At 36.7% G+C, this 12319-nt stretch overlaps 1 long non-coding RNA gene across 3 annotated transcripts in view; it reads right to left on the reverse strand.

The window, feature by feature from the left end:
- The window catches only part of LOC145681397 (uncharacterized), a 368906-nt gene that overhangs the window by 185289 nt on the left and 171298 nt on the right, over positions 1–12319 (reverse strand). The window contains exon 1 of one of the 3 annotated variants that reach the window (XR_014130771.1): positions 2838–3145. The exons of the other annotated variants lie outside the window; for them this stretch is intronic. This is a non-coding gene — a long non-coding RNA (uncharacterized LOC145681397). Of the gene's footprint in view, positions 1–2837; positions 3146–12319 lie in introns of those variants that run through there. 3 annotated transcript variants of the gene reach the window in all.

Below are 12319 nucleotides of genomic sequence, written 5' to 3' on the forward strand. Positions count from 1 at the left end.
GGCCAATCAACTCTTTCCGTATCCACACAACAGACTTAATATTTTTTAATACCACAAACATTTGACTCAGTCTCTCTTTCTTTTTTAAGAAAGACACATACATTCAGACATATACTACTGAATAAGAGAGAGAGAGAGACAGACAGACAGACAGACAGAGAGAGAGAGAGAGAGAGAGAGAGAGAGAGAGAGAGAGAGAGAGAGAGAGAGGTACTTTCTGGACTCACGCAAACACACAGACATTTCCGGTCACGTGAACACATCAGGGAGAACTTCATTCAGCGTGTGAGAGTTAAACAACATGAGAGGGAGGGAAGAGTGCTGCGTGGTCGTCGACCCTTTATCCTGCTTTCCCTCCCCCCCCCCAAAAAAAATTCTCCCCATGAAAAACACACATATCCTAATGTGTGTGTGTGTGTGTGTGTGTGTGTGTGCAGGGTATCTTCCCCTCTTTGCCCCACCTCGTCGGCGACCCTAATTTCATTCATCGCCAGCGCAATCAACGCACCAAGTTCTCGAAATATGAATGAGCTGTTATGTGTTAGTACTGTGCTATACCATATGAGGAAGGAATGGGACGAGGAAGACGAAGGAAGAAAAAAAAAAAAACGGGAAACACACACACATACATACATCTATCTTATCACTATAAAGGCATACCGCACGCACTCATCACATGATACATAATATTTATATATGAAGGAGAAAATGCCATATTAAGTTAAATAATATTAACAGATATTCATTCTATTGTGTTGTTTTTGTCATCTACTACGACCTTTTCTTACGTTCTAAAGCGAATTGAAACTTAAGACATCGTAGAAAGTCTGTGATTTTACTGATGTACAGTATATCAGTTGAATGGATTTTTAGAAATAACGTAAAATCTTCCGTATTCACAAAAAGAATCATAACTTCTACAGTTTATATATTATCATTCACTTTACGGGACAGTGTTTTATAAAACGTCGAATAGTAAGTAAATATATATCCCAACAATTTAACACATTTCAAATTGCATTTTCTCTCCATGCTCCTAGAAGAATACTTAATTTTCGTCAGAATCTCTTTCTCTTAAAAATATTCCCAAAAGCACGTTTTTTAAAAACAAAATTTACAAGAATTTTTCCCTGTTGAATCACATTTCAATCCGAATAGCGAAATGGTTCGCCCCACCCACTTGCTTTTCATGAAATGAAATATTAAGTTTGACGTCCCACGATAATGCCGACTAGGCTAAAGGAGACAGTGTTGATGAGAAATGAATGAAATGGTAGAATGAAGAAAGTGGGAGGAAACAGGAGAACCCGAGAAAACCGACGGACATAGTGTTTGTCCACCACATCTGGGATCGAACCAAGGACCTCATACGCCAGAGGTGAACGCTCTACCACTGAGTCACCGCGGCTCGGCACTTGACTTCATGTGAACTGTCCCATACTTTATTTGAATTTTAGTGGAGACATACATAATCTTGAATTTATTATTTATTATAGAAAATATTATCCCGGTGTACGCAGATAGCTCGATATACACAAAACATGAGGGTCCTGCATTCGTATTTGTTTGCATGTTGCAACCGTATACAAAGTTGAGTTGAGTTGATTTTGAGTTTAAAGTATTTTTCAGCGGCGAGGCTATATGAGACGGGACCTACTGATCAACGTGGAATCCGAACCATATGAGCTCCAGCCGGGAATCGAACCCGGGTCTCCCACGCCAAAGGCGCGTACGCTAATCACTTAGCCACGAAGGAGCTCTCGTATACAGTGTTCCATGATAACGCTTCCTTTCAAATTTTAGGCTCAGGAATAATTTTGTTCAATAAATAAACCTGCAAATGCAATGAAATCACACTCAAGATATTCAGTTTCATATACTGACAACTTTATTGCAAAGGAATATTTCTTAAAAAAACGTTTGTCTCATATTACGACACGAATTATATTATACTTTCTTCAATTTACGATTCTACCTGTTAGCTATATCATTAGAAATGAATCAATGATGATGATGTAATGAATGGTCAACAGATAATACACAACACCGAAGCACTGGACCGGATTTGAACCCGCGACAGGCACCATTTTCGGTGCCGCCAGCCTATCGCACCGTAGACGGTTCGACCATACCAGCCCGGATGCTAGGCGTAGTCAGTCGCACAACGGACGTCGACCGGTACGTATTATTCTTAGTACTTCGGGTTACATTATGATCCCTACACGATACATATTAAATTTTAAACAATTGAACCGAGCACAAATATTATTGCATGAGCCTTCACGATTTGCCTCGAATTCAATTAACAAATCATGAACTAGGAGAAATATTCATTGGATAACTGAACTGTTTTACTCCACTGAATAAGACCAGCTATTTCCAAACGTTCATTTTTTTTTTTTTTTCAAAGTTCGTATGTTCTTAGATATGATGCAACGAAATTCTTCATTTTTAAGGGTTCTTTCTTAAGTACATTACATATATTTTGTTATTGCGTGATGTATTAACCAGCTCTCGCTAGAATAACTGAACTGTTCCCGCACGATCCAATCTTCCCTCAATGATGTGAGATGAACATCAATGGTAGGGAACGTTTATGGTTCTCACGGAAACTGATTCCACGGTGCTTCCGTTTGACTCCCACTTGCGGATTTATATATAAAAAAATATTTAAAAAAAAAAAAAAAGTATTTTTTCTTTCTGTTTCACTTCGTGGCTCAAGAGTGCATTGACGTACAAAAACCACAAAAAAAAAACAAAAAAAAAACTACAAATCGAAAATAGTACTTGTAGCTTATAGCGTTATTAAGATATTAAAGACAAACACATTCACTCACCAATTTCATGATATTCTGAAATACTTCCTTTTACACATCTTCCTTAACATTCCTTTCCTGTCTTTTTTTTTAAAAAAATCCCTCCACACTGTCTTTTTTTATACATAAAAAATTCACATTTCACACACATTAACACACACAAAAAATATTCACACAAAAACTATTGTAATAACTGTCCTTCCGTCCGTCTGTCGTTTAAAAAAGTATTAAGAGTTCTATATCAAACCCGGCACCCATCACCTCTACCAGCAAAGTGAAGATCCTCTACCCTAGAGACATCTTAAAAGCATTTGCCATTCTTTTTAAACATCACTTACCATTCCACCAACCGTTAAATGCCTTCCCCTCTTTTCCCCCTCCCTTGTCTGCGTGCCAAATCACTAGTCTTTTCCTTCATCAAACCTTTACGTCATCAAGAACAATGCGAAACTTGCCGAAGTCAACCGAAGATTCACGCCAAGAAATGACCTGCAGACATTCTGCAAATCACTGTTGCCTCCTTCATAAAAATTACTATCGTTTTTTTTCCTTGGTTTCTTTTACCAAAAAGCCTTTTATAAAAACCTCCTGCTATTTTAAACAATATTCGTCAAGCGACGTGCAAGCATTCCTTAAACGAAAATAATACAAAAACAAGAAAGAGAAAAATGGATTTAAGTTGAGAATGGTCGAGTCTCAAAACCCTTTGACTACATTTTTTTTTTTTTTTTTTTTTGTCTTTAATGTGAGGATTCTTTTACATATATATATATATGTATGACTTCTTTATGTGAGAAATTCCTGACATCTGTACACAGTTTCGGAAACTAAACACAATCTCCTGGTCACTATCTGAACCGGTGGGAGGACATGTATTTAAAAAAAAAAATAATAATTACAAAAAATCCAAACGATGTTTGAATTGTCCTCATAAGACGCATGCATCCCGTTGGTAGTCGAAGGTTTAAAATGGACTGGCTATATCAATTCCTATATTATAAAAAAGAATTCTAAGTAGACACACAGTAAATTCCAGTAGCAGTTTACAAACCCTCAGAATACTTGTGATGTATCATGATTATTACTGATTTGAAGAAAACTATTTCCCTGACTTTTCCCTGACCTTTTGCAGGAAATTCCCTGACTTTCATGACAGATGTCGGATGGCGTTGACACATAAATAAGGAATAAATAACGGTGAATATTTATATATGAGAACATTTATTCTATAGACACAAATAGTAATCAATTGCTCATACGTACATTGTATTACCTCCCATAAAAATCTGAGCAACTTCCCATACTATGATCACTATGATGAAATTGGTATACAATTAATGTTAGAAAAAATATATTTTACAAAATTTCCCTGACTTTCCGTGATTTCCAGTCTTTTTCGCTGAGCTTCTCTGACTTGCACAATTTTTCCGTTGATGAGTTGGAACCCTGTATATAAATTGTACTTCAAGAATATGTACGTTTAAGAGTAAATCCTTACAAAATAAAGTTCCTGAAGATCAAAACTTCTTTTCTTTTCCTCACATATATTACGTATAGTCATAATTCTTTATACAGTATAAATCTCGAAGTAAATTTCATTGATTTTGTTACGGGAAATTGACGGAATGATATGAATTAACTCTGTATAAATATCGTCACTTCAGCGCATAGTCAATAGAGAAACATATCAATCGACAGATGTTACTAACCTGCAGAAAATCATATAGGTCAGTATAAATCCTAATAAAATTATTTTTCTAAAAAATCGGAAATTTGGTATAAAACTAAAAAAATTAAAATGCTGTACAATAACGATGTAGTATACCACGGGCGCAAATCCCGCGGGATGAGGGGGACATATCCCCTCCAATCTTGGAACTGGAGGGGACTGTCCCCACCAATAATCCGATTTGAAATGTGTTTTTTTAGGAAAAATGTGATGATTTGTGTCCGATTGTCACAAAGAAAAGTGAGATGAAATTGATGTCCCCTCAGAAGAAGCCTCAAATCTGGCCGTCTTCCAATGTTGAAGACAACTCTGCTCCCTGATCCTCCACAGGATTGTTTTTCAATTTTACAATTATTTTGAGCATTCACTTAACAAAAAAAAAAAAAAAAAAAAGCGCCGCTGTAATATACTGAGATGGAAGTGATATCGAAATATTTATTTATTTATGACTTCTTTTGCGTGGCAAAGTTAAGGTTCTGAAGCCTCCAAGCATTTAACCACGTACATACATGGTTTTAACAAAACATTAATACACAAAAAACATAAATAATTACAGAAGGAAAGGATTTTAACCACATAAAAATGAATATCATACTTAAGTAAAGAAAACAGTTAAAACTACCAAACATAAAATGAAATAAAATACAAGAGAAGGAACAAAAACAAAACAAAAAGACGTCTATGTAGGAAGAATATAATCCATAAAGAAAAAACCTATAGCAAATCCTTAAAAATAACCTACAGCAGAGGTTCTCAACTTAATTCCTATCACGACCCCCATTTTATCTCATCCTCCTGCCAGCGACCCCCCTTATAATTTATGGTTTGTAATAAACTTGTATGGGATTTTTAATATATCCATTGCGAAGATTTCACGGTATCCATCTATTTCTATAATAGTAGAATCCATTTCTCGTATATAGTGGATACACTAACTTCCCTAAAAGTGAATGGATTAAAACCAAATTTCGTCAGTGCATTCATATTACAAATATCGAATCCGATCCGTCATACTGTTTCAAAATAGAGGCCGGTATCATGCTCAGGTATCTCATTAGCTTTCAATTTTAATTGTGTTTCAATATGCAGGTTTTGTTGCATTTGTGTTTTTCTGGTGTTTTAATATGCAACTTTTAAACAACTCTATACCTGTTGAAAATGTTTAATAGACCTATTCTTTGTTGTTCTTAATAAGTATGTATAAAAATAAAAATATGCCTATCAGAAGAAAATTCAAAGTAATATTTACAAATATTTTCCGGTATTAGATTCTAATTATATTTATATCTTCCGCTTATCTTCGTGACCCCAACGAAACACTTTCGCGACCACCCTAAGGGGGTCGCGACCCCAGGTAGAGAAACCCTGCCCTACAGAAACATTAAATAAATATTGTATACAGCGGTTGCTGTAGAATTTAATAAGGGTTCCTAACTAGGTGTGTGTTAATTCATACGCAAATAATCTGGTAAGATGAACATACCTCATGGGCCACTAATAAAACTTGCTTAAGAAAAGGGAATTTACATTTTATTTTTTAAATTTGGCAACTGTTGAAACATTGTGTGTTAATTAAGGAAAACTGTTCCAAAAAGCATTTAGTACTTACTGAGAAGGATTTGGAGTATGAACCTGAATCATAACTGGATATGGAAAGCAAGAAATTATCTTGTGATCTAGTGCTACTATTGTGAAAATCTTCTTTCTACTAGAATCAGGCATGAGAGTTCTTTATAAAGTGGTATGAGATGTTCGCTGTAATTTAAATTGAAAATAAATGTAATGCCGGAAATCGAACTCAGGTGTCCCACGCCAAAGACGTGTACGGTATCCACATAGCCACAAGGGTGCTCACCCTCATTCCTATTAATATGTAATTTTCGAATACGGTGAGGTGATATGTGAAGAATTGGACTGATTTCCAGCACCAAGGCTATATGAGGCTGGGTCAATTGTTTAAAATTAAAAAAAAATATCAAAATAATATTGGTGTTGGCAAGTACTGGGAATTGAAGTCGGGTCCAGTGCAAAGGAAAGCTCAAGCGTTAGCTATTTCGTCACGAAGGGGCACTTATGTGAAAGGTTAAACCCGCAACGCCCAATGACAAATAGTTTCGAATATGGATGAAACTAAAATTAAGAGGTTATATTCCACTTGTCTGAATATTCTCCTTAGTGATTCATAGGAGAAAAGAGTCGAGTCTGTCTCGTCTCGAAAAAGAAGTCGTGAAAGTGATGTCTTGTTTCGTATCTTGTTACGAAAGTTCTATCTCATTTCGTCTCGTCTCGTGGGTAGTTCCAGCCTCCACGAAGACTTACAACACAGTGTGGATTGGGGTCACTTAGCCAGTAGAGCAGGAGCAAGATGACCAGACCGTTTCCTTGTGATTAAAAAGTAGAAAATTGGGATTGGGGATGCCGCGTACATAACACCCGGAAATAAAAATGGCTAAACATAAACATGAAATATTCACTTACACATGTCAGTTATGCTAAGAGACATCACTTCTGATGTTTAAAGTCCGCGCTTTAAGTTCCCTTTAAACGCTGTCAGCAAATGAGAGGGCTGAAGTGTTGCCACCTTTTTGTGTACATTTATGTCAATTTATGCACGAACAAAAAGATCCACTTGCGTCTACTTAGCCATAAGCTTTTACCCTACTGAATGATTTAAAAAAAAAAAAGAAGAAGAAGAAGAAGAAGAAGAAAAGCTGACAGAAGTAACTATAAAATAAAGCTGCGGTGGAATAGGGTATAATGTATGTCTCCGGTTTGATCCTCGGTTGGGAAACAGGCATATCTCCCGTTGTACCCTTGCGCGATGGCTCAATGGTAGAGCGTTCACTTCTGGTGCATGAAGCCCTTGGTTCGATCCCAGCTCGCGCCAAGTGAGCTTTGTGGTGGACAAAAACTGTATGCATGGATTTCCTCGGGGTCCTCCCGTTTCTTTCCACTTTCTTCATTCCACTATTTCATTCATCTCTCATGGTCATCGTCTCCTTTAGCCTAGCCGACATAATCGTGCGACGTAAAATTTAAAGATTTCATTTCGTTTCATTTTCACCGTAGTACCCTTGTTCCAATGGGAATCATTAATCCAGTCAGATTCTATAAAACGAGTACATGAAGAAATATGGGCAAAGCACACAGAACGTTGTGGTAACCACATCACCTCATTACTCGTGCCGAATTTGAGAAGTGTTGACTCCACACTGTTCAAGTGTTGCTCCATCGACCTATCCTAAATGGCGGATGGGAGGAAGTGTTCCTGTACCTTTCAACTTTTAAATTATAAAAAATGAACATTTAAAATTTCATCTTCATGTACATTTTATTTAAAAAAAAATCATTTTTGAAAATATAGGTCAGATAACAAATCCCCCTTTCGCTACGCCATTGTCTTCTGCTGCATTGTTTCGGTATCAGTAAGCAGGTCCACGCAAATTGACATCAATGCGTCCGTCATTCAACATCTTTTTAAAAGAAATAGAGAAAGAGAGAGAGAATTAAATTGCAGCTCCTTAAAAAGATCTATTCACGAAAGCTGTTATACAGCACAATAATGAAAAATTCATTTTTTTTATTAGTTATTCTGTTAAAGCAACCTGTTGCATAAGGGCAACCTGTACACAAATCATTCATTGGCTGTTGCTCTTGAATGGAGACTTCATTTGGTGTTCCGCCGGCATGTCTCAGGGACACGGCCCCTCCCCGCACTACTCCTTCCTTCCTGCAGCAGTGTCTACACACCCACGCATCAAGTGCATTCACTGCATGCACCTTGAAATTAGCTGTTACCAAGGGAAATGAATACAACCAAGTCACAAACGCACGCACCTAGTGGTTACATCAACACTTTTAGTATTAGTCGTCGTATAAAATACTATGGAATTTCGGTTAAGTTGTCCAATTTGCAGTAATGATAACACGTGGGATTGATTACGAGACAGAATTTTATCCAGTCTGCAGTAACGATAACACGTAGGATTGATTATGAGACAGAACTTGCAGTAATGATAACATATAGGATTAATTACGAGACAGAACTTGCAGTTATGATAACACCTAGGATTGATTGCGAGACAGAAGTTTGTTCAATTTCAAGTAATGATAATACGTAGGATTGATTACGAGACAGAACTTGAAGTTATGATAACACGTAGGATTGATTGCGAGACAGAAGTTTGTCCAATTTCAAGTAATGATAATACGTAGGATTGATTACGAGACAGAACTTGCAGTTATGATAACACGTAGGATTGATTGCGAGACAGAAGTTTGTCCAATTTCAAGTAATGATAATACGTAGGATTGATTACGAGACAGAACTTGCAATTATGATAACACGTAGGATTGATTGCGAGACAGAAGTTTGTCCAATTTGCAGTAATGAAAACACATAAGCTTGATTACGAGGCAGAATTTTTATCACGAGATACAGTTCGAGAGAAAATCCTTTCAGAAGAAGCAGATACAGTTTCTGAGTCAAAACATCACTCTCATATATTTTCGAGACGAGATAATCTCAACTCATGTCTCGTAGGAAAACCTACATTACATGGGGTCGAAACAAATAGGTAATGAAGTTACAGAAGTGGCGAATACAGGGGTTTTACTGTATTAGTTTATTTTAAGAATACATGGTGTTTATGAGTTCCATACCGTACATTTTCTGTTAATTTTGAATATTTTGACTCCATGTATTGATCACACTTCTAACTAGGGTTGCCTACAAGGCAACAATTGAGGCTGTTTTGCCTCAAAAATACGAGTAGCCTATATCGTGATCTGATCTATCGGAAAGTGCACCCGTTTCTATTATGGGTGAAAAATTCTTTCATTGCTTCTTCCCAAAAGATATTGAACACTAGTGATGGAAGTTCACATCTGTCTTTCACGCCCATCTACTGAACGCGCATATTGAAATTTCCTATCCCTGTCCCACCCTTATCTGTTGAACGCTAATGGTGAATGTTCACGTTCTTATTGCACGCCCTCCTATTGAACACTAATGGTGAATGTTTACATTCTTATATATTTCTGTGTTTTCACTTTTGTTTTCTTTTCCTATAACTTCTCCTTGGTTTCTGCGCAGTTTGTCATATTATTTATTGTTGCTTTCTCGACTACTTAAATTATTTGGTGATGTGAGCAGAATGTTTCACTCCACTATTTAAGTTATTCAGTGCTCTGGGCACAATGTTCCCACTCGACTATTTAAGTTATTTGGTGGTCTGAGCTGAATATTCCCACTTCACTCCTTTACCAGAATAATTTCCACTGTCATCTGTTGGCAGTTGAATGAAGCTTTGACTTCCGTTTTCTTTTAATAGTGTGACTTATCTAGACGTGGTTTCTGTGTATCTTAGACCGAGTGTTCTCCACCAGGAATCGAACCCGGGACCGCTCGCACCAAAGACGAGCCAAATGGTTTAAATATTGTTGTAACACACCTCTCAGAGACTTGTGACGCAGAAGGATTCTGACAGCTTCTAGATGTAATTAAGAACAAAAAAAAAAAAAAAAAAATCATAAATTTAGAAAAGAACACGAGAAAAAATTTTCGAGCATCGAAACGAGATAGAATTCTTCTCGAATCGGGACGAGAAATCTTTTATTTCTCGTATTGTGAGCAACGCTACCAATAAATCACGAAGTGTTCCTTTACGTCATTTATATAGATTTAACGTCATTTATAAATATATATTGTTTTAAAAAAATACATTCTTTTACTAATCACTCCATACTTAAGCTGTTATTTTAAATATGCAGGTAATCTTATTATTTAATTGATGCATACCATACTTCCCTGATTATCACGAATGCGACGCGACGACAACCTCATTCTTCCAAAGCTCTTTTTTATCACTGTCTGCAAACACAACCTACACAAATATTTATCGGCGTTTTTTGAAGTTTGAAGTCCTTCAGAGAAATTAATTCTTTACATGTTATGAATTCCAACCTTCTCTCCTTTAAGATAAAAAAAGCACAGAGACACACACAAGAAGAGATTGAGAGGACGTATTATTGTGTAAAATGATAAGATATTGTTGGTTTATCTCAATTTCATTCATGGTTATAGAGACAAGAGACACAGCAACAGGAAGTTCGTCAACTGCCGTCGCCACTAGTATTATCGTCATTCACACTGGAATGTTATCAAAAAGAAGCTCAGGATTAGCTTTGTATTACAATTTGAATGGAATTTTATATTATTCAACGTTTAACGAAAACAAGAAAAATGTCCAAAGACGCGATATGAGCTGAACAAAAATAATTGAGAGCAAATCCGTCATGCGTAGTTTCTGAGATAATTAAGAATTTCTGTAAACCTAAAAACTAACGCCACACGACAACCACACCACCCATTAAGATTACCTTCATACACCAGGCAGGGATTTGAACGAAATCGTAGCTCTCACGTTGGGAGCCATGGTGACCCTCCCCCCCACTAAGTATCACATGGTAATGATTGATACCTCGTTGGAAAGCTTATGGAACACTGATTCCAACAAAGTGACACTTGGGGTATACCCGCCCTATTCGTTGAAAAATAAGAAGAAACAAAACATTACTTTAAAAAAATTTGAAAATAGAATTTGGGGGCCCTGGCAACCCTTACAGACATCCTATGCTGACAAAAATGAAGCTAATGTGTAGGCAATACACTTGTGACAATAATATTTAAAAACATGGTAGCCACTGCTGCAATACAAAGCGAGATAATAATTCAGAACAAAATTCCTACAAAAACGCCCTGTATATCATTTTCAAAGTGCTGTTCTTCTCCCCCTCTTATATTACCACGTTATATGCACATTATTTTTCTCATTATTGTTCGTAGAAAATACAGAAACAAGAATTATGCTTCTAGACCAATTCAGTGAAAAGATATCTGTGTTATACGGAACCATCCAGAAAATGAATACAATTTACGTCAAAAAATTGAGACTGAAAAAATTGGCCAAGTTTACCCTTCCCTTACTCCCCTGATATAGGCAACAAATATTTTTGAAGGATCTTAGCGTGTAGTGGACTATTTCATTGTTTCACATATCAATTTTTATGATTGTACTCCCAATGTAGGGAATGTCTCCCAAAGAGAACCTGATGAAAACAACCACAAAAACACGAACTTTACCCTCCCCCTCTCCGCTGTGGAACCCCTACATACATAAAATGCATATCGACAGTAAGCTTCATCCTTCAGGAAAACATTGATAATAAAATTGTTTTCCTACTTTAATTAGGGACTGAGTTATTAAGGTTTAAAGTTTTGACGCACCAATTGCGTCCTTCGGCGTTTAAAGGTTAAACTGATTTTCCTACTTTAATTAGGGACTGAGCGTCCTTCGGTGTTTAAAGGTTAAACTGATTTTCCTACTTTAAAAGGGACTGAGCGTCCTTCGGCGTTTAAAGGTTAAACTGATTTTCCTAGTTTAATTAGGGACTGAGCGTCCTTCGGTGTTTAAAGGTTAAACTGATTTTCCTACTTTAAAAGGGACTGAGCGTCCTTCGGCGTTTAAAGGTTAAACTGATTTTCCTACTTTAATTAGGGACTGAGCGTCCTTCGGCGTTTAAAGGTTAAACTAATTTTCCTACTTTAACTAGGGACTGAGCTATTAAGGTTTCAAGTTTTGACGCAGCAATTGCGTCCTTTGGCGTTTAAAGGTTAAACTGGTTTTCCTACTTTAATTAGGGACTGAGCGTCCTTCGGCGTTTAAAGGTTAAACTGATTTTTCTACTTTAATTAGGGACTGAGCTATTAAGG

Source organism: Thermobia domestica, chromosome 3 (genome assembly GCF_964235325.1).
Source record: "Thermobia domestica chromosome 3, izTheDome1.hap1.1, whole genome shotgun sequence".
In the NCBI taxonomy this organism is placed as follows: domain Eukaryota; kingdom Metazoa; phylum Arthropoda; class Insecta; order Zygentoma; family Lepismatidae; genus Thermobia; species Thermobia domestica.